Here is a 22173-nt window from a genome sequence, read left to right as displayed (position 1 = left end):
CTGGAGGCTTTCATGAAGAGATTGGACTGCCATTTGTCAGAAATGGTGTAGGGTCTCCTACTTGGGCGGGGTTTGGACTGGATGATCTACAAGGTCCCTTCCAATTCTGTTAATCTCAGTATCTGGATCACACATTACATTCAGCCCAAAGTCAACAAACCACACTTTAAGCCTTAGCATAATGAATCCTGCCACAGAATTCAGCAGTGCCCTGATTTGAACATGCTCACACCAAAATATGTGCTAGAAAATGTGCTCTTAAATAAAGGTTGGTCTATGACAGGGGTCCCCAGCCCCTGGTCCATGGATTGGTACCGGGCCATGGCATGCCAGAAACCAGGCCCCACAAAAAAGCAAAGCCCCATCCGCAGATGCAGGAAGCATGCGAAACCACACACCCTCCAGTATGTGGAAAAATCTCTCTCCATAGAACTGGTCCCTGGTGCCCAAAAGGTGGTAGGCCGCTGGTTTATGGCATTAGTGGGTAGAAGTGAAAATACAGATGATCAGTGGTGAGATTCAGCTGGTTTGGGCGAAACGGTAGTTAAATTGCTGGTTGGCCCTGCCCCTCCCCTTCCAGGAGTCCCCACGTGCCCCATTTTGGCTCCCAGGTAAGTGCAGGGTAGCCTATAGGCCCAAAACAGGGCACGGGGGGCACAGCCCCCCACAGCCCATTTTCACTCCCAGGAGGCTTCAGGGAGGCCTACTAGGCCTAAAATGGGGCACGGGAAGGCAGTGCACCAGGAGGATGCAGGAGGCCGAGTGCTGCCTGTCACACATGCTGTCCACACCACCCAGCACCCAGTCATTAGGGCAGAGAACCGGTTGTTACAATCCCACCACTGCAGATGATGGTTGTGACGGTAGCTACACCGTTAACATGTGTCACAGGTGAACGCCCCTATGTATGTCCCTGTGTGGCAGACCCCATCTGCTCTCATGTAAACAGAGCCCGAGCAGTCGAGTTATACACATGGTTGTCTGTAGCCTAGAAATAAATTATATTACAGAGACTGACTCCAGGTGAAACAGATTATCTGTGGGAACAGATGTCCATTACTCTCCGTGCCCATTAAAAATAGAGCATTTAATTTCCATCAGTTACATAGAGAAATGAAATGTTAAGTTGCCGTACTTGGCTTGTTACTCAGCTCACAGATGAGAGATGTTTGAGAATGTAAGTACTCCTGGTTTTACAACCATTTGTTTAGTGACTGTTCAAAGTTACAATGACACTGAAAAAACTGATTGGTGATCGTTTTTCACACTTATGACTTTGCTTTGGGAGGCTTGGCACCTAGCTCATAAGGTGTTTCCCCAAAAAGTAAAAGACCCAATCTGAAAATAAGCCCTAGCATGATTTTTCAGGATGCTCGTAATATAAGCCCTACCCCAAAAATAAGCCCGTTAAGATTGTCCGTTATCTTCATATATCTATTTAATAGATTAATATGGCCGCCCAACTCAATGAGTTGGTGGCCAGATTGTTTTTCTCACCATGTACATATATACATCCGAGCTAGACTGTATTGTTTCTGTCAGATAATATATGTGGGTATCTGTCTGTCTGTCTATCTATCTATCTATCAATCTATCGATCTATCTATCTATCATCTATCTATTTATCTAATCTATATCTATATAACTATCATCTACCTATCTATCTATCTATCTATCTATCTATCTATCTATCATCTATCTATATATTTATCTATCTAATCTATATCTATATATCTATCTAATCTATATCTGTCTGTCTGTCTGTCTATATATCTATCTATTATCTACCATCCATCCATCATCTACCTACCTACCTATCTATCTTGTCATGTTTATGCCATGTACATTGGAGGTGGTGACCCTTTGGAGAGCTGCATGCCACGAAATTTCATTTTAATGCATGCCCATTAGTGTACATTTAAAGTCACCATAAAGTTATTCTAGGTCTAAGTCAACTCGCTCTTTCTCCGTTTCTCAAGGGATCTCCCTTAAAGAGCTCCCGTCCGATTGTATCGCTTCGTTCGGACATCCTTTTGAGCCCCGACGCGGGCTAGAAACTTTTTTTAAATTTTATTTTTAAAGACTCGTGTTTTGCCGAGCCCGCTTCCTAGGAGATAGACCGAGCCTCGCAACCCCGCCCGAGAACGATTCCTCCCGCTTCCCCCGCACACTTTCCCCCAGACGCCAAACAGATTCCTTCTTTTGGGGATTCCGCTCCCGCCCGATCTCTCCCTTCCGCGAAGGGAAAACGCCTTTCTCGCTTTCCCACGTCGCGAGAGGCGTCCATTCTTGGATCGACGCCTAGAAGTGGGAGTGGGGCAGTGGGGGGAAGGCGTTTTGCTTTGGAACCCAGCCCTGTGGGGAGGGGGAGGGGCTTGACGGAGCCCCGCCCCGCCCCCTCCCCTCCCGCCCCCAGCCTCCAGACAATGCGCTCCCGACCCGCCGCCGCCCCCCTCCCTCCCGCGCGCTTCCAGATCCTGCCAAGGCGAAGCCGGCGCTCCCCCCCTCCCGCACGAGCGGCTGCTTTGGGAAAGAGGAGAGGTGGGAGGGGGGAGAAAGGGGGCTGAGCGTCTGGGTCGATCACGCCCCCCCTCCTCGGCCGGCCCTTCCCCGCTGCCCAGCGTCCGTCAGGCTGCTGAAGGGAAAAGCGGGGGAACGGACGGCGCGGGCAAAGAGAAGGCGCTCCGATCGCGGGGAACCCCTTACTCTCCTCTGTCCCTTTCTCTGGAGTCGCCAGCGAGAAAGAAAGAAGGAGGAAGAAAAAAAAAAAAGGAGAGGAGACGGGACTTTCCAGTGAATGGACTCGCCGAAGGAGCGGTAAGAGGGGGGAGTGGCGGGGCTGGCCGGGGTCCTGCGGGAAGGGAAGGGAGAGTGGCGGGGGAGGGACGATGTAAGGAGTGGGAGTGGAGGGAGTGGAGGTTCGGGACCGTCGGTTCGTGGGTGGGGCAGGGATCTCCGACTCCGCGGCTCTTTCTTTCCCCCCCTCCTCCCCGCCGGCGAGCAGGTCGGCTTGGAGGAGGAGGGCTACCTTCCCCGGGTCCCGGGAGAAAGGTGATCTTCCTGGGGAGAGAGATTTGGGGCGATCGGGAGACGCGCACAGCGGGGCGAGTCTTGTAATGGCTTAAGAGAGAGGGGGCTGTTTCACTCCGGGGTGGGAGGGATTTCTACAAACAGCCTTTGGTTGCATAAACCGAGGCATAGAATCAAAAGCTTGCAAGTAATGAGTACCGCTTTAGGAGAACACACCACACCTGGATTTCTGCATCCAGTTTGGGTCAGCACGTTACCCAAACAACAACAACAACAACAAAAAAAGATGTTGAGACTTGGGAAAAAGTGCCAGAGAAGAGGATCTAAGATGATGAAAGGAGACTAAAACATATTGTAGGATTTGGATTTGGCTAGTCTAGAGAAAAGAAGGACTAAGGGGTGACATGGTAGAAATGTTCCAGTATTTGAGGGGCTGCCAGAAAGAAGAGAGGGAGTCAATTTATTTTCCAAAGCACCTGAAGGCAAGGCAAGACAAAAAACAATGGATGGAAACTAACCAAGGAGAGAAGCAACCTGGAATTAAGGAGAAGCTTCCTAACAGTGAGGACAATTCACCAGTGGAACAGCTTTGCCTTCAGAAGTTGTGGGTGCTCCATTACTGGAGGCTTTTAAGAAGAGACTGGACAGTCACTTGTCTCAAATGGTATAGGATCTCCTGCTTGAGCAGGGGGTGGACTAGAAGACCTCCAAGGTCCCTTCCAGATTCTATTCTGATTGAACTGGCAGGGCAAGGAACACTGAACCCCAGGTGGAGTGAGGAGAGACCTGCTGGTGGGTGATTAGCCCGTGGAATTAATCAGTTAATTAACCAATTAACCAGTGGAACAGCTTGCCTTCAGAAGTTGTGGGTCCTTCATCACTGGAATTTTCAGAAAGAGACTGGACTAGGAGACTGGACTAGGAGACTAGGATCTCCTGCTTCAGCAGGGGGTTGGACTAGAAGACCTCTAAGGTCCCCTCCAGCTCTATTCTGATTGATTGATTTTAAGAAAAGGGAGTGAGTTGGAGATGTCAGCCCCGGTGGGATGGAGGTTACAGGCTCTTGAGTCTTGAAGGTCTTATTTGCCAGAAAAGAGTGCATTTCTTCATGGGGCAGGAGAGGGGAGATTGAGCTGAGTGGTGGGACAATGTGCACATGTCTTTTTCATCAGGGATGCATCAGAAGAAGCCCAGCAGAAGTTCAGGGGTAATAACAGAATAATAGAGTTGGAAAGTACCTTGAAGGTCTTCTAGTCCAACCCCCTGCTCAGGCAGGAAACTATACCATTCCAGACAAAAGATTGTCCAGTCTCTTCTTTAAAACTTGCAGTGTTGTTGTTTTTTTAAAAAAAATATTTTTATATGCCGCCCTTCTCCCGAGACTCCGGGCGGCTTACAATGCGTTAAGCAATAGCCTTCATACTTTTGTATATTTTATACAAAGTCAGCTTATTGCCCCCACAAACCGGGTCCTCATTTTACCTACCTTAGAAAGGATGGAAGGCTGAGTCGATCTTGAGCCTGGTGAGAATTGGACTCGCAGTAATTGCAGGCAGCTGGATGTTAAATGCTGCCTTAGTAGGAGGCATTAGCCTCCTATGCCACTCCGTGTTGGTGTTGGAGCACCCACAACTTCTGAAGGCAAGTCATTCCACCAATTAATTGTTCTAACTGTCAGTAAATGTCTCCTTAGTTCTAGGTTGCTTATCTCCTTGATTAGTCTCCATCCATTGCTTCTTGTCCTGCCCTCAGGTTCTTTGGAGAATAGCTTGACTCCCTCTTCTTTGTGGCAGCCCCTGAGATATTGGAACACTGCTATCATGTCTCCCCTAGTCCTTCTTTTCATTAAACTAGACATACCCAATTCGCAGATTAGGGTGTTGGCTCCTTGGCCACATTTCTCTTCTGCTCCTAACTAGGCCTTCACCAGGGTTCTCCAGATACCTTGGATGTCAGCTGTTATTTTCCCAGCTAAGGTTGGGAGTGAGGAAAATTGTGGTTCAGTATCTTTGAAGTGTGTCATCCAAGGAAGAGCTGTTCTAGCAGTTGGCCATCCAACTGTCAATCCATTAGGACTCTGAAATTGTTCAAGCACAAAACCAGTATTATTATTATTTGGGGAAGGACTTGCTGGATTTCTTTGAGGAAGGAAGAACATTTGCTGGGCATGGGGATGTCCCAGAATTGTGGTGAGTCTCTTGAATTTCCAATCTAGAAGAGGACAAAGGGAGGAGACTGTAGCTGAGATGGGCAACAGATTGTGGTTAATCCCTAAAAGAAGTTAGTAAAGTGGAACAAATCATGGCTATGTTCAGGTAAAAGAAGCAAACGTACTTGGTGGGAAGGTCCAAAGCTAGCTTGGTGGCTAAGGAGTGTTTAAGGGATTTAATGCTCTGCAAAGGGTCCCAGATTTAATCTCCATCTTCATCTGAAAGAGCAAGAAAAGTTAGTGGCCGGGTTCACACATCTGCCAAGACGAAGCTAGCCAAACCATTGTGAAAGGACGAAGCTCGCCTTGTATAATGTTGATTCCAGTTTCCAGTGTTTTCTTTTCTTGGCTGCAAGGGTGAACTTTTTCACTTCAAGGGTGTATCCTGTCATCTTAGCTACAGAGGCTGCTTTTTGGAGCGGAAAGCATTAAGGCAGTCTGTTCTTGATTATAGTATGTGCTGCATCTTTTGTTTCAGTACTATTTACTGGAGTAGTGGAATGGTATGAAGTTGAGTTTTAATTCCCCTGCATTTGGTACCACGATTGAGTTTCTGTAATGTAAGCCGCATCCTTCTTACGGAAGGGTTTTTGAGTGGTAGTTAGTGGGGCATCTGGTTTAATGGTAATAGAGAAGCCTTTGAAATTTCACTAGTAGTCTGTTGTGGGATTTAGTTTTAGGGAATTAATATTGCTGCCATTGTTATTTTGACATGATTGCATTAATTGCTTCGGTGTTCAAAGTTGGAAGACAAAGTGGGATGGCAAATATTAAGATGAACCTTGTTATTTTGACATGATTGCATTAATTGCTTCGGTGTTCAAAGTTGGAAGACAAAGTGGGATGGCAAATATTAAGATGAACCTGAGCCTTGCTGTGTGCAAAATGAACTGTCACTTAGAAAGCTGCTCTGGTGCCCCCCCCCCGCCCCCAAAACCTGGTGCCAATCCAGTAACATCGGACTGTAACTCTGACCACTTGAGTCAGCAGGTTGGTAATCCTATTGTCTGGAGATAAAAGAGGTCACAGATGGATCCAGATTTTAGCCCCCACTTAGCTTAGAAACTCACTGGATGGGCTTTGAAGGGATCTCTCAGTTCACTGTATCTCATACATTTATAATGAGGTTAAAATGTGGGGTGGGAAAACCCACAAAGAAGATGAAAAATAAATACGCCATAAATCAGTGCCTTGATTTGGGCTCAACGGAACCTTTGAAGTTGCCTTCTACAATGAAGTCTTGATTGTTAAATTAAAATGCCGAAGATGCATCTTTTATAAGCAAAAAGATCTTTTATTTGTCTTCGATGCAAGCCCTTTCTTCTTTCCTTCCGTCCCCTCTCCCTCCTTCCCTACTTTCTCTCTCTCTCTTTCTTTCTCTCTCTCTTTCTTTCTTTCTCTTCTTTCTCTTTTCTCTTTTCTCTCCTTTCTTTCTTACTCTTTCTCTTTCTATCTCTTCTTTCTTTTCTCTCTTTTTCTTTCTCTCTCTCTTCCTTCCTTCCTTCCTTTTTTTCTTTCTTTCTTGTTTTCTTTCTCTTTCTCTCTCTTCTTTCTCTCTTTCTTTTGCTTTTTATCTCTCTTTTCTTTCTTTTCTCTCTTCTTTCTTTCTCTTTCTCTCCTTTCTTTCTTTCTTGTTTTCTTTCTCCTTCCTTCCTTCCTTTCTCCCCCCCCCCCTTAAACATGCAATGTCCAAAGTTTATTATTACTGATCCCACATGGCCAATTTGCTTCCCTTTCCATGACCAAACCAGACCAAAAGGAAGGAAAGAATTCCCTGGCTATGAATTCTATCGTTTTTTTCTTTGCAGAGAAGAAGAAATTAGGCTGTGGACTGAAAACAAAAAGGAAAAGTAACTGGTCCAGAGAAAAACAGGGGTGGGGAGGGAACTTCTGCAGTAAAGGAAAGTAATAATATACATTTCTTTCCTTGACAAGGTTTGTGTTCTGCCTAGAGGACTTTTTCTCATTTCAGCTCTGTAGCCTTTTGCTCCTAATGATTGCATCTGTGTTTTATGATTCCTGTTGGGGTAAGTGAATGTTCATTTGTATGTCCAGCATGACTGGCCTGGAGTCACCTCGTGGTTGATTAGCAAAACTGCTTCTTGATAAACTTACCTGACTGTCCGCATTCGGTGATAAAGAATCCAATTGTAACATCAGCAGTAAATAACGCCAACCGGCCTATCGGTATCTCTGGAGCATGAAGGTTAAATGGGTGATTTACATGGGAAGTGAGACTAGTGCCTTGAGCATTTTCCCACTCAAAGTGGTTTGGACTAAAAGAGGCTTATGGGTAAGACAAAGCTCATATGCTCTTGCTGGGTCACTGACTTGCCTTCTTATGTTCCTTATCAACAGAGAGAAGACTAAGAGTCTGTCTCCCAAAGCAGGGCTCTGCTCTCCAACCTTGGCAACTTTAAGACTTGCAGACTTCAACTCCTAGAGTTCCTCAGCCAGCAAAGCTGGTTGAGGAACTCTGGGAATTGAAGTCCACAAGTCTTAAAGTTGCCAAGGTTGGAGACCCCTGTCCCAGAGTGTCCTCTGGACTTGCACTTCACATTCTTCTATGCCAGAGATGGGAAATGGCGGTCCCTTTATGACTTGCGGACTTCAACTCCCAGAATTCCTGAGCCAGCATGGTTGGCTCAGGAATTCTGGGAGTTGAAGTCCGCAAGTCATAAAGGAACCGCCATTTCCCATCCCTGTTCTATGCCTATGCCCCCCCCATGTGAGAGATTTGGAGGAGAGGGTTTGGTTGTTGGGCTTTCCGATAGCGTTAGCATTCAGAAGTGAGCTCCGGTGATTATCCATAAATGGCTGGAACCTACGTGCCACTGGACAAACTGGAAGAAGGCTGTGAAGATGTGGAAGGGCCTAGAAAACCAAGAAGAATTTTCTGTATTAGGGTATGTTTAAGCATTGAGAAAATACAGTGCCAACGAACAAGTATGTGATATTACAAAACTTGCTGGGTTTGAGATAGGAATCTTTACCAGGGTTATTCTGGAGATGCTGGGCATTAAACTGGAACATTCTGTACACGAAACAGGTATTCTGTCACTCAGTTATGGCCCAGACCTCTCCGGATTATAGCAATAACACTGAGACTTATATACCGTTCCATAGTGCTTTCCAGCCCTCTCTAAGGGGTTTACAGAGTCAGCATATTTCCCCCAACAATCTGGGTCCTCATTTTACCAACCTCAGCAGGATGGAAGGCTGAGACAACCTTGAGCTGGTCAGGATCAAACTGCTGACAGGGAGCAGAGTTAGCCTGCAATACTGCGTTCTAACCACGGCACCACCACAGCTCAATATTACCTTACAATATTGTGTTAAAGTTTAATATTATCTAGAATAATGTAGGGAAGTAGTCGCTATAATAAGTAAGCCAAGGTTTAGGGCAGGGGTGGGCAACTGTGGCCCTTTTACAACCTGTGGACTTCAACTCCCAGAATTCCTGAGACAGCCAAGCTGGCTCAGGAATTCTGGGAGTTGAAGTCCACAGGTTGTAAAAGGGCCACAGTTGCCCACCCCTGGTTTAGGGCATAGCATTAGGTGTGTACCAGAAGCTGGCTTGCTCAGCAAACCATAAATTAAGTAACTCATAGCTTAAAGAAATATATTATCTTTAAAGAAAATGTAGTATCATTTGTTAGGCCTAGAACAGGAGTGTCAAACTCAAGGCCTGGGGGCCGGATTTGGCCCGTAGGGTTCTTAGATCTGACCCGTAGGGCCACCCTGGAAACAGTGAAGGGCTGGCCCACGGTACCTCTGCCAGTGAAAATGGAGCTCGGGAGGGCCATGTTTGGGTCTCCCGAGCTCTGTTTTCACTGGCAGAGGGTTATAGGAGGTCAGAAACAGAGCTTCAGGAGCCCATTTTCACTGGCACAGCACTCGGGCCACCACAGGCGCCCCCAACATGACTGACACCAAGCTGGCCATACCCACCCCAGCCCCCCGAAGTGGCCCTCAATGAAATTGAGTTTGACACCCCTGGCCTAGAATGATGTAGGAAATTAGTTACTGTAATAAGTAAGCCATGGTTTGGGGCGTAGCATTAGGAATCAGGAGATTGGCTTTCTCAGCAAACCATAAATTAAATAACCCATAGCTTAAAGAGATGTATTAACCTAGCCAGTATACCTGTATGACAGTGAAACAATGAATGTGACCATCACAGTTGCTACCCAGATAACTTAGAAAAGTTTATTTGGCACCATGAAAATGTTAGTAGGCTATATTGCCTGCTGGGTCCTTTGGCAAAATAAATCAGTAAATATGTATAAGTATGTAAGTTAATAAATAAGTGGTTCTTAAATGCAATGTTGGATACATAATTGTCTTGTCTGTCCAAATCTATCCTATGAGTCTCCTACCATCAAGAATGGCAGAGTATTTTGAACAATGCAGATTCAGAGAAGCCCCTTCAGATCTAAGCAGGAGGCTTAAAATCTATGTTGCACTGAGGTTAAATGTAAATTAGAAGTACAAGGGTTGAAAATCTTGATTTTAAATATTTTGCACTTTTGGGGAGAGGTGGGGGCTGCGTTTTCCCAAAGGAAATAGGGAAGAAGTGACAAAGAAGTGTATTTGTTTCAGATCTGAACAAATGCCTAGAAATAAGAAACATTTCAGCTAAAAGGAGAATCAGTTGAAGGACGTCTTGAAAGGAAGAGTGTTTATGGACCTCCTAAATCTTAGAGTTGCAAAGACATGGGGCCACCACTGAGAAAACCCTGCAAAGTCCATAATAATGGTACCATCTTAATCAGAGAAGGAGCCTCAAAGTTTATTTCTAATGTGCAGACAAGATTGGAAGGCAATTCTTGTCACAGGGAGGGGTGTTTTTCTGTTTCCGTGGTGTGTATAAAACTTGGAATCACATCAAGGAGAGAAAAATCAGGGCTGAACAGAGTTGGGTCCAATGTTTTCCCGGCATCAAGATGACTCAACTCACCTTAAAAATCCTGACCAGAGATCTTTTTCTTGCCATTGGGTGTTAAACCTGGAACCTGGTCATCTGCACATCCAACCTAGAAGTAAGGAGGCATTTTCCGACAGTGAGAACAATTAATCGATGGAATAGCTTTATCTCCTGGAGTTGTGGTACTTTCTCACTGGAGGCTTTCAAAAATAGGCTGGACAACCATTTGACCAGTAGGGTATAAGGCCATGATGGCGAATCTATGGCAAGTGTGCGAGAGTTGGCATGTAGAGCCCTCTGTGGGCACACGTGCCATCACCAGCTGCTTTTCTGGTTTCCGGCGTGCCAGCTGAACTTCGTCCACGCCAGAGCCCCGGAAACCTGAAAGCCAGCTGGCTGGTGTGCATGCACATGCTGGAAAGTAGAAGGCCAGGTGGCCGGTGCGTGCATATGCACCAGCCAGCTGGTCTTTTGAGTTTCTGGGGCTCCAGTGCGTGCACATGTGGCTGCGTGCACACGCACATTCCGGTTTGGGCACTCGGTGCCGAAAAGGTTCGCCATCGCTGGTATAAGGTCTCTTGCCTCAAGCCGGAGGTTGAACTATGCCTGGCTAGGTGGCTCAGTGGCTAAGACGTTGAGCTTGTTGATCAGAAAGGTCGGCAGTTCGGCGGTTCGAAATCCCTAGTATAAGTCTCCTGCGTGAACAGGGGGTTGGACTCAGTGGTGGGTTCCTCCCAGTTCCGCCCGGTTCCGCTGAGCCAGTAGCGGTGACGATATGAGGTCACCGAACCGGTTCTGGCCCCCCGCTCCCCCGCCCCCCCGCGTTATTCTTACCTTTTATTTGCCCCCACCCCCAATCTATTGCTGCCTCCATCAGTCCCAGCTGATGGCTAGAGGGAAAAAAAACTGTTTAAACTCTTGCCGGGGCTTCAAAGGGCCGCCCTACAGCTGATCAGTGTTAAAAGAAAACAAATGAGTAGACCGGTGCCTGCAAAAATACATGGGTAGATCAGTGCCTACAAAAATACATGGGTAGATCAGTGCCTGCAAAAATAAATGGGTAGACCAGTGCCTGCAAAAATACATGAGTAGATCAGTGCCTGCAAAAATAAATGGGTAGACCAGTGCCAGCAAAAATAAATGGGTAGATCAGTGCCTGCAAAAATACATGAGTAGATCAGTGCCTGCAAAAATAAATGGGTAGATCGGTACAGCTCTGCAAGCAGTTAAAAGCCTGGTACACCAGTACCTCTGCTAAATCCTAAATAATTGTAACATGACCATCAAGCCACGCCCACAGAACCGATGGTAAAAAAATTTAGAACCCACCCCTGGTTGGACTAGATGACCTCCAAGATCCCTTCCAACTCTTGTTACTGTTTATTAACTAGAAGACTAGAAGACCTTCGAGATCTCTTCAAGCCCTGTGATTCTGCGTTCTATGAGTTATGGCTTCTTTCCCCAATCTTGGTGGAATGGATAACAGCTGGATAAACTCAGTGGGAGGAAGTTTCCCCTTCACCTTCTGCCTCCTTTATAAACCACAAGACTGCTTAACATTCTCGGCACTTGCCTCACATTCTCATGTCACAGACGGTCCTATATAAGATTCTCTGAGAGACTTGGGGCCACGGTTTTGGGGTCTCTGTTCCCAAACATCCATGTTTATCTTGTAGTCGACAGAGGCTGTCATGGACGGGTGGTTTTCTGTGTTTTGAGTTTGTTCATCCTGTTTTCTTCCTTTTCTTTCCTTCTGGGTTTTCTGCGTCTCCCTCTTCCTCTAGCAATAAACTTTAAAGAGAAATATATATCACATTTTTTTTTCCTGCCTTAGTACATCCTGGCTGCTCCCTTTAAGCCAGAATTCTTTCTGCTCCATGAGGCCCAGTTTCCTTTTCTAAATAGTCCAGCTGTACGGTGACCACCCATACTGACCCCTGCTGACCTCCGTTGGTGACTTCCATAGTTCAGCTTGCATGAGGAAAAATGTGTGTGCGTGCAAGTGTGGGCGGTGTGCAAGGCCTGTGGAGATGTCAAGATTCCTGGGCTGAAAGGTTTTTTTGCCTTTGCAATGAATCGGTTCTTTGCCAAAACAGCTGAGTTGCAAAGCAAGCTCTTTTTGTGACTGTATTTTGTCTGGAAGAGGCTCACGAGACCAAGATAAGGGCCATTAGCCTTAGGAGGCCATTTCTGGGGCTGCTTCCTCCTCTAATCTCCCACATTAACTGAAAACATACTTCTTCTTTTTTTTTTTAACCCTGTCTGTATATCAATGAATTAGGGGGAGAATCAATTTTTTTTTAACTTTAAGCCTTATGTGGCTGTAGGCATTTGTTTTGTTTTGTTTTATTTCGCTGCTAAGTTGTCGTTCCTGATTTATTTCTTTTAAGTCAATTTGTACGGCTTCTCCCATTGCAATAGGGACTCTGGCAGGGGTGAAATCTAGCAGGTTCTGACAGGTTCTGGGGAACCGGTAGTGGAAATTTTGAGCAGTTCGGAGAACCGGCAAATACCACCTCTGGCTGGCCCCAGAGTGGGGAGGGAATGAGGATTTTGCAGTATCCTTCCCCTGGAGTGGGGAGGGAATGGAGATTTTGCAGTATCCTTCCCCAGAGTGAGGTGGGAATGGAGATTTTGCAGTATCTTTCCCCTTCCACGCCCACCAAGCCACACTACGCCCACCAAGCCACGCCCTTAGAACCGGTAGTAAAAAAAATTGGATTTCACCACTGGACTCTGGGCAGCTAATACAGGGTTAAAAACTCAAATGCGATGAAACAACACTAAGTATACATCAGGGTAGCTGAGAATCCTCATAAATAACTTATCCATCTTGCAAGCCCCATTAGCCCCATTCTGACTCCCCCAAGTTTGGGAAAACAGCCACACATTGAAGACTTTATGAAAAGCCAGCAAGGTTGAAGCCAACCAGGTTCCAGGGGCATAGGGGGTTCCAGAGAGCAGGCATCTACACAAAGGTCTTAATCAGATGACATTCCCTGATGAACGTGCCTCTTTGATTGGATCTAACTCTTCCGCCCACCACCATCGGGGATTGTAATAGGCCGTTAGAATAACCTTGGGAGACAGGAGGAAGAGCAGCAGTCTAGACTAGTATTTCTCAACCGTGGCAACTTTTAAAGTACAGGGATTTCAATTCCCAGAATTCCCCAACCAGCGTGAATTCTGGGAGTTGAAATCCACTTATCTTAAAGTTGCCAAGTTTGAGAAACACTAATCTAATAGGATGGGTGGAAAAGGACAAGGGTGATCCCCAGTGGTGGGATTCAAATTTTTTTTACTACCAGTTCTGTGGGCATGGTTTGGTGGGCAGGGGAAAGATACTGTAAAATCTCCATTCCCACCCCACTCCAGGGGAAGGTTACTGCAAAATCCCCATTTCCTCCCGATTAGCTGGGACTTGGGAGGCAGAGAATAGATGGGGTCGGGGCCAGTCAGAGGTGGTATTTACCGGTTCTCCAAACTACTCAAAATTTCCGCTACCGGTTCTCGAGAACTGGTCAGAACCTGCTGAATACCACCTCTGGTGATCCCACAAATAACTTGGCTTGATGTCATGAATAGCCTCAAAGGTGACAAATAGCAGCTTGTATTGCACCCAAAAGCATGATGGAGGTCAAAGGAAGTTTGCACTGTTTCAATCTTTAGTTGAAAAAAAAAAAGAAGATTGCTTCCAATACTATCTCTCCAATGCAATGCTTTCCCTGGCCCAGAAGCGAGGATGAAGCAGTCACATCTTTTCAGCAATGTTAGTCACCTCCTGGGTCTTCTGGAGCTACTGTTTAACACTACCCTGATGCCCCAGACATGGCTGACTCAGGAATTCTGGGAGTTGAAGTCCACAGGTTGTAAAGTGGTCATAGTTGCTCACACCCCTGCTGTATTATGAATTGTTGAAATGGGCTGCATTTGCACAACAGGTTAATTCACCAAATATTAAACCAGGCTTGCCTGTGTCCTCAGGGTGACCTGAGTAGTACAAATTTGCACTATTCAGGTGACTCAGGACACAGAGAAACCTCCCGAGTGGCCTCAAACGACCCTCAAAAAGGATGCGAATGACCAGCTGTCTGCAAGGAATGGCTTTCTCAGCTAGGATTTTTATCCCTGCCTTTGAAACAGACGATTCCATCTTCCCTCCAAGGGAGCTGTGGGAATACACCAACGATGGTTTGTTAAACCAGGCTTAGTGAAAATCATGCCGATTATAATCTATTTAGCTCGCAAAGATTATGCAAACCGTGTCTTTGCTGCAGTGATGACCAGCATGGGAAGGGTTTCAGTTCCCAATTAGTCTTTGTTTTTCAAATCAATAAAAGTCAAGGCTGTTGCTTTCATTGGAAACAGAAAAAAAAAAAACCCACCCCTCTTATTTTAACTAGGTGTTTAATCATTCAATTAATCTCACTACATAGAAGTTCAGATGATTGAATTGAAAGAAACAATTCTTGTCACTTAAGAAATGGGCACGCCCCCTGCTCGCTTCTTTCTACAACGAGACATCTTTGACGTGCTTCTAGTTATTTTATTTTTACGGGGACCAAAAACAAATAAATAAATCAAGATGTCTCTTTTTAATAGGTATCTTTTAAACGGGTTAAAGGTTTTTGTTTTTTTTTAAAAAAACTGGAACGATTGTCTGGATTTGACTCATGACCAGCCTCGTAAAAGCATTTTGCAAGTATAGCACTCTCTGTGTGAAGCGCTGCGTTTTGAGGGATAATTTTCACAGCTTTCCCTCATTTTGGTGGGGAGGGGGGGAGCTATCTGTCGGCAGCCGCCACGCCTCGTAGGAAGCACCACATATTTTTGCCTGCTAACAAAGCATTCTGGTCTCTTGAGTAGTTGAACAAAGGAGAGTTTGTCCTACTGAAGGCTGAGAAACTGTTCCCTCTTGCAATTCTCTGCTAGCATTAATACTGGCAAAGACGTATTTATTTTTCCCTTGTTGACCTAACCCTAACACAGCAAATAGGAGAATTTATGGCTGATCCTTGTCCTTTTGCTTGGCCAAATATGCAGTGGGTGTCAAATATGCTTGTGCTTTGGAATGTTAGGTCAGCAACAAGGCCTTCCTTAACCGAGCAATTATTAAGGCTTCAGGCTAGAAACGGAGAGACCCTGAGTTCTAATCCCTCCCTCTTATTGGCACAAAGCCAGTAGGGGGAACCTTGGGCCAGCCACTTTCATTCAGTCCCAGGAAGGAGGCAATGGCAAAATGCTTCTGAAAAACTTTGCCAACAAAAGGCTGTCCAGGTAGACTCCGAGAATTGGAAATCATTGAATGGAAGAAACAAAAACAAACCCGAGGTACAAATCAGTGGAGATTCTCAGTCATCCAGGTCATGGTTGTCCCAAAGGTGCTTTTTCAGGAGGCAACTGGACTTCTTTGTTTTTCCTTGAAAACGTTTCGTTTTTCATCCAAGAAGCTTCTTCAGCTCTGACTGAATTGTTGTGGTCCGCCAGCAGCCTGCGGACCTGGCAGCAGAGTTGGACTGTGAGGAGGCTGGGGAGGACAATGGGCCAGTCCTGGAGTCAGGGGAAGGCCTGGATGAGGGCTCTGCGTCGGAGGCAGAGATGGGGCCAGGGCCATCTGAGAGTGATGCGAGGACTCTGGAGCCTCCAGAGGCTGACAGCAGAGAGGCAGAGGAACAGGAGGAGCCTGTTCCTAGTGCACGCATGCGAAGAGCTGCCAGAAGGCAAGAGCAGCTGAAGCAAAAAGGACAACTCGGGAGTAAGGCCAGAAGATGATTGGCCACTCCCATAAGGCTTAAAAGAGCCGTTGGTTTCTCTGTAGAAAAGCAACATTGATTCTCGTGCTTCTTGTCAGCGTCTCTTGAACTGTGTGGGGTTTTTGCCAAGAAAAGCCTTTGGCAAGTTGCCAAAGATATCAAAGGTTGGTGATAAGGCCTATGGACTGATTATTAAGAATTTTGTTTTGGACTAAGCTGAGAATGAATTAAGTCTCAGCTGTTTTAATAAAATAAGTTTGTTGAGGACTGAATTGTGTTTGGTAATCACTACTTGGGCCTTGGTCACAACATGAATGGTAGGGAATGGAAGGATCCTTCTGTTCCTCACCATCCAGTCAGAGCTGAAGAAGCTTCTTGGATGAGAAGTGAAGCATCTTCAAAGAAAAAAGAAAGAAAGTCCAGTTGCCTCTTGGAAAAAGCAGCTTTGGGACAATCATGACCTGGATGACTGAGAATCTCCATAGATATTTAGCGATACTTCCACAAGATACTTTCACGCTACCATCAGGGGTGGGCTGCTGGGGGTTCGCAGGGGTTCAGGAGAACCTCTAGCTAAGATTCTGTGCAGTTCGGAGAACCCCCAAATCCCACTCCTGGCTGGTCCCGTCCACCCCTCCCCTCCCAGGAGTCCCCACATGCCCTGTTTTGGATACAGGTAAGTGCAGGGCATGCGCGAAGGCTCGGAGGGTGAAAAACGGGCCTACTGGAAGTCTGGAGCCTGGGGGGGCCCTTTTCGCTCTCCCGGAGGCTCGAGGAAAGCCTCCAGAGCCTGAGGAGGGGCAAAAACACCACCACCCCGCCATGGTGCAGGAGGCTGACTAGGCCACACCCACCATGGCCATGCCCACCCAGCAACCAGGCAGAGAACCCCTTGCTAAAATTTTTGAAGTCCATCCCTGGCTACCATCATTTCCATTCCCCTGGTTGTGATTCTGGTCGCAAATGAATCCGATTCTGGTAATAACGTGTACCTGACAATGATCAAAGCTGTTTCGACTGTTTTTGGATATGGTATTTCCAAGCAGGGTTGAAATTCTCTGGAGTTCATTTGCTGTAGATTGCTTGGAACTGTCTGTTCTAGGATGCTTGTTTTGGTCCCACGTCGCTCTGCCCCCCCCTTCTCCCCCAACCCTCATTTCAATGACAACAAATGCCCAATAATGGAAACACTCTGGCTGTCAAAGGATTTGGGGGTTGAGGGCTCATCTCTTGCCCCCTTCCTTACAGGCTGCCTTTGTGCTTTACTCCTAGCTCATAGTAAGAGTTGCCTAGCTTTTAAAGAACAAAGAATTGAATCAAGAGTTTCCAGTGTTTTCTTGGTGGGCTGAATAAAAGAAAAGAGGAGGAACACGTAAGCTACAAACTATGCTTTTAGGACTGCGTGTGAACGAAATTGCAAGGAGAAAGTTAAAAAACCAAAACCAGGTTCTGCATCAGATGAATTGCTGGTTGGACAATGTTGAGAACTGCTCATACTGAAGACAATCTGTCGCCTTTTCCTATTCCAGCAAAATAGAACAAGGAGATTTTAACCCAGCTCAATTCAAGGCTCCATCTATCAATGCAGTAAGCCCTTTCATTCCATATCTTGTTTAAAAATTAATTTTCATTAACTTTCAGACAGTTCGGGAATATAGGGATTAAAAGAGGGTGTTCGTTATTTGGACGGTTGACACAGAGAAGCAATTAACTTAATCCATTGATTAACTCAGGGAAACCGGGGAAGGAATTAGCCAACTTGAGTTGTATCTTCAGTGGATGAACTGACCCCTTTTGAAGCTGCCGGAGAAAATTAGCTGAGCAGAAAGTGCTCTCAGGAATCTGAAATTAATTCAAAAATATGGGTGAACATGAAGTAAACTAGGCAATTCTTTTTGCTTAGCGTTCAAATGAGTTTCCTTTGGTTCGAGAGGCTGGAGAGAATGTATAATTGCAGGATTATACGGGTGGGATTTGTGTAAATGCGAGTGCGTAATTAAACTCTAGTCACCCCTTCCCATTTCTTGAAATATTGACAATACGGCCTTGATGTTTGCTGAAATGGCTGTAGGATCAGGATAGATATAAAATAACATCATTGAATGGCACACTTGTCTGTTCTGCAAAACTGGGGAGAATGAACGAATGAATGAATGAATGAACACAGAAATGAACACAACTCATCAGGTGGGCTTCTACAAAATGAGTATTTTGTGATCAGGATCTTTAGAGAAGACAACAATGGAGTCGGGGGGTTTTTTGGGGGGGTGGAGGATGGAGGTGGTCTATGAATACATTACTGGGACATCTTGATTGATTGGTTGCTTGTGATCTTGTTAGTGCACTTGAGTTGGCAGTTGCCATAGAAAGCTCATCCTAGATGAGCTAATTAAGTCCTTACCAGGTGAGGCTTTCTTCTCCTGGGGAGCTGGGGGGGGGTGTTGGCTGATCGTTTGTGCTGATTCCCTGCAGCTAGGGTCACCATGATACCAAAAAGATGTTGAGGGTCTAGAAAGTATGCAAAGAAGAGCAACAGATGATTAGAGGACTGGAGACTGTAACATGATGAATGGTTGAAGGAACTCGGTATATCAAGTTTAACTAAGAGAAGGACTAGGAGTGGCATAGAATGGAATAGAATTCTTTATTGGCCAAGTGTGATTGGACACACAAGGAATTTGTCTCTGGTGTAGAAGCTCTCAGTGTACATAAAAGATATAAATGATAAATCGTGATCATAGTCATCATAAATACATTCACCGTGAATCATGAGATACAAAAGTTAGTGATACATAGGATACTAAATAAGCAATCAAAATCACACTAGGAAACTAAATAAAGCAATATAAATTGAAAAGATGCTGTCAGGGTTCCCACGGATACCCTAAATAAATCATGAGCCTCGAGCCAAACTTCAAAAGAAATCCAGTTATTTATTAGGAGCTTCATGTTGGCATGTTCCCAAGTGAAGCCAGCTCTAACCCCATATAATTTACGCCCCAATCATGACCCTGTTTCCCCACTCCCCCCAGGATCAGGGGTGAAATCCAGCAGGTTCTGATAGGTTCTGGAGAATCGGTAGCAGAAATGTTGAGCAGTTCGGAGAACCGGTAAGGGAAATTTTGAGTAGTTTGGAGAACCAGCAAATACCACCTCTGGCTGGCCCCAGAGTGGGGTGGGAATGGGGATTTTGCAATATCCTTCCCCTGGAGTGGGGTGGGAATGGAGATTTTGCAGTATCCTTCCCCTGCCACACCCACCAAGCCACGCCCACCAAGCCACACCATGCCCACCAAGCCATGCCCACAGAACCAGTAGCAAAAAAATTTGGATTTCACCACTGCCCAGGATGTGTCATCAATCACATTTGCCAACGGAGCAATTTCGCGGGTTGTAGAGACCACTCCCCTCCGGCCGCTATGGGTAACTCTGGGAGACAACCTTGAGAGAGATAAGTCTGGAATGTGCATCTGTCTTTGGCTGCTATGCTGTTTCATCAGTTTCCCATCCCCTCTTGGCTATGGCAACTCGAGAGCAGGCCAGGGATGCTTTGCGAGTTGACAGATACAAGCTACAAGATTATAGTCATAAGTAGAAAAGGAGATAGGTAATAGGAAGGATGAGAAGAATAATAGTAATACAGTCTTAGTAAATAGTTGGACAGTGTTGTTGGAATTACTTGTTTAGCAGAGTGATGGCCTGGGGAAAAAACTGTCCTTGATATCAATGATATGAGTATTTGAGTTGCTGTCATAGAGAAGATGGGCTCAACCTACTCTTTAAAACACTTGAGGGCAGAACAGGAAGTAATGGGTAGAAGATTATAAAAGAGAGATCCAATCTAGAAATAAGGAGAAATTATGAAATTGTGGGTGCGCCTTCTCTCTGGGTTTTTAAGAAGAGAGTGGACAGCCATTTGTTTGACAGGCTTAAGGGCCTCTTGCTTGAGCAGAAGGTTGGACTAGTAGACTTCCAAGGATTCTTCCAACTCTTATTCACATTCTGTATTTAATTCTCCTCTATAGTCACAGAAGCAGAGTAGAATCAGTGAAAACTTACACTGTTGACCATTCCCCTAGCATCTTCCTAACCCCCTGTCCTGATGCTGAATTTCTGTTGCTAAGGAAGGCAGTTGTTAAGGTGTCTTTTGCCCCATTCTGCGACCTTTCTTGCCGCAGTTGTTAAAGGAATCCTTGCAGTTGTTAAGTTAGTAACATGATTGTGAAGTGAATCTGGCTTCCCCATTGACTTTGCCTGTCAGAAGGTCACAAAAGGGGATCACGTGATCCTGGGACACGGCAACCGTCATAAATACATGCCAGCTGCCAAGTGCCTGCATTTTGATCATGTGACCATGGGGTTGCTACAACTGTTGTAAGTGTGAAAAACGGTCTCTTTTTCCAGTGCTGTTGTTAACGTCGAATGGTCACCAAATGAATAGGATAGGGTAGGGTAGGGTAGGGTAGGGTAGGGTAGGGTAGGGTAGGGTAGAATAGAATAGAATAGAACAGAACAGAATAGAATAGAATAGAATAGGGTTAGGGTTAGGGTTAGGGTTAGGGTTAGGGTTAGGGTTAGGGTTAGGGTTAGGGTTAGGGTTAGGGTTAGGGTAGAATAGGGTTAGGGTTAGGGTTAGGGTTAGGGTTAGGGTTAGGGTTAGGGTTAGAGTTAGAGTTAGGGTTAGGGTAGAATAGAATAGTTAGGGTTAGGGTTAGGGTTAAGGAAGAATAGAGTTAGGGTTAGGGTTAGGGTAGAATAGAGTTAGGGTTAGGGTTACGGTTAGGGTTTGGGATAGAATAGAATAGAATAGAATAGAATAGAATAGAATAGAATAGAATAGGGTTAGGGTTAGGGTTAGGGTTAGGGTTAGGGTTAGGGTACAATAGAGTTAGGGTTAGGGTTAGGGTTAGGGTAGAATAGATTAGGGTTAGGGTTAGAATAGAATAGAATAGTACTTTATTGTCACTTTAAATGTCCACTAATCAGCAAACATTAAAATGAAATTTTATTGCATTCAGCTCTCAAAAGATATCCATTATGCATATTTATTTATTTTATTTGATTTTTATACCACCCTTCTCCAGCAGGACTCAGGGTGGTGAACAGCCGAGATAAAACAGAGCATACAAAATTTAAAAAACAGTTTAAAAGGTAATTAAATAATTTCGGCCCACAATTTAAAACAACCCAATTAAAACCAATTTCAAATTAAAACCGAACGGATGGGATCAAGCCAGCCCGGCTAGGTGAAATAAATGAGTTTTCAGGGCCCGACGAAAAGTCCGGAGGTCTGGTATCATGCGTATCTCTGGGGGGAGGTCATTCCAGAGGTAGGGTGCCACCACAGAGAAGGCTCTCCCCCTGGGGGTCGCCAGCCGACATTGTCTGGCGGACAGCACCCTGAGGAGGCCCTCTCTGTGCGAGCGTACTGGCCGGTGGGAGGCTATTGGCTGCAGAAAGGGGTCTCGTAGATACCCCCACACATACATATATGACATAGATATACATGGTTATAATTCGATTACCTGTAAACAAATAAGGCAAAATGAATTGTCTATGGAGATTCTCAATCATCCAGATTGTCCCAAAGGTGCTTTTTCAAGAGGTTGAAGAAGCTTCTTGGATGAGAAGCGAAACGTCTTCAAAGAAAAAACCAGAAAGTCCAGTTGCCTCTTGAAAAAGCAGCTTTGGGACAAATAAGGCAAAACTTTCAAGAGCAGTAATTAGCTCCCTGTAACCAAGAGTATTGCGCTCTGTCCCAAGAAGAGGCAGACCTTTGCAACGTATCTACTGTTGCAACATTTATCAGACTGGGTTTGAATAATCAGCATAAATTGTTCTAATCCTACTAGTCTCCGAGGATGACAAGAGTATTTTTGGGTTGTGGAAGTCGTGCGTGTTGACCCGCTGAGATTTGTACTGAGCCTCTCAAGGTTGCCTGGCATTGCCTGCCTGCTGTGTCTTGGAATGTGTTCTCCTAAGTTGTCATTTTAAAAAAATGGATGGGATATTTGGCTTACATTTTTTTTGTCTTTGGAAGCAAACTGAGTTTCTCCAACAATGGAATAGTTAAGACCTAACACCAGCTCTCTAGTTGAGGACTTCTCAAATCTCAGCAACTTTAAGATGCATAGACAGGGGGGCTATTCAGCAGGGTCTGATAGGTTCTGGAGAACCGGTAGTGGAAATTTTGAGTAGTTCGGAGAACCGGCAAATACCACCTCTGGCTGGCCCCAGAGTGGGGTGGAAATGGA

At 45.5% G+C, this 22173-nt stretch overlaps 1 protein-coding gene across 1 annotated transcript in view; it reads left to right on the top strand.

Moving 5' to 3' along the window:
- Positions 1–2482: 2482 nt before the first annotated feature.
- The window catches only part of DDAH2 (DDAH family member 2, ADMA-independent), a 56094-nt gene continuing 36403 nt past the window's right edge, over positions 2483–22173 (top strand). Inside the window, exon 1 of the mRNA XM_070936665.1 lies at positions 2483–2817. The gene's annotated coding sequence lies outside the window, so the exon portion shown is untranslated. The remainder of the gene's footprint in view (positions 2818–22173) is intronic.

Source organism: Pituophis catenifer, unplaced genomic scaffold (genome assembly GCF_029215685.1).
Source record: "Pituophis catenifer annectens isolate HBS135680 unplaced genomic scaffold, rPitCat1.0.hap2 SCAF_2, whole genome shotgun sequence".
Classification (NCBI taxonomy): domain Eukaryota; kingdom Metazoa; phylum Chordata; class Lepidosauria; order Squamata; family Colubridae; genus Pituophis; species Pituophis catenifer.
Note: the sequence above shows the minus strand (reverse complement) of the source record. Positions and strands in the feature narration are given on the sequence as shown.